Here is a 1,211-nt window from a genome sequence, read left to right as displayed (position 1 = left end):
TTGACGTGTCCGCACCCCTGCCAAGACTCGGCACTACCCTCAGGAACCTCACAATGGCATTTTTGATCCTAGTGTTTCTTGCCAAGAATCCGCAAGTCTCTACAAGTCTCCTAGCATATTCCCACTCACAGACACTGAATCTGCAGCAGCAACCTGTTTTCTCCACTATCCTAGCATTTTGGACCAGCTGTTCATAATCTCACCTGCCTGCATGCACACAGAAATCAGAGTACAGCCCCGCTGGGACCACTGTCTGTACCAAAAACCAGTCCTTTCACCTACATTGCACTCCCTCCCACCCAGGGATTTTTTTTTTTTTCTTTTACCTTTTATTTTTGGTTTGGGGTACTCATGTGCGTTTGTTACACCACTAAGATTATGTCATGGGGGTTTGGCATGCAGATTATTTTGTCACTGAGATACTACCCATAGTACCAAACAGGTCCATTTTCTGATCCTCTTAGTCCTCTCACCCTCCACCCTCAACTAGGCCTCAGTGTCTGTTGTTCTCTTTGTGTTCATGTGTTGTTGTTATTTAGCTCTTACTTATAAATAATAACATGAATTTGGTTTTCTTTTTTTTTCTTTTTTTTTTTGAGACAAAGTCTCGCTCTGTGGCCCGAGCTGGAGTGCAGTGGCCGGATCTCAGCTCACTGCAAGCTCCGCCTCCCGGGTTTAGGCCATTCTCCTGCCTCAGCCTCCGGAGTAGCTGGGACTACAGGCGCCCGCCACCACGCCCGGCTAGTTTTTGTATTTTTAGTAGAGACGGGGTTTCACCGTGTTAGCCAGGATGGTCTCGATCTCCTGACCTCGTGATCCACCCGTCTTGGCCTCCCAAAGTCCTGGGATTACAGGCTTGAGCCACCGCGCCCGGCCCTACGGTTGTTAAACTAATTTACACTCCCACCAGCAGAGTATAAGCATTCCCGTTTCTCTGCAACCTTGCCAGCATCTGTTATTTTTTGACTTTTTAAAAATAGCCATTCTGACTGGTGTAATGTGAGATCTCATTGTGGTTTCTCTTTTAATTTCTCTAATGATTAACAATGAGCAGGTTTTTTTCATATGCTTGTTAGCCACATGTATCTCTTCTTTTGAAAAGTATCTATTCATGTTTTTTGCCTACTTTTTAATGAGGTTTTTTTCTTGTACACTTTTTAAAGTTTCTAATAAATTCTGAATATTAGACCTCTGTCAGAGGCAAAGTTTGC

Source organism: Colobus angolensis, unplaced genomic scaffold, assembly GCF_000951035.1.
Source record: "Colobus angolensis palliatus isolate OR3802 unplaced genomic scaffold, Cang.pa_1.0 Scaffold608, whole genome shotgun sequence".
NCBI lineage: Eukaryota > Metazoa > Chordata > Mammalia > Primates > Cercopithecidae > Colobus > Colobus angolensis.
Note: the sequence above shows the minus strand (reverse complement) of the source record.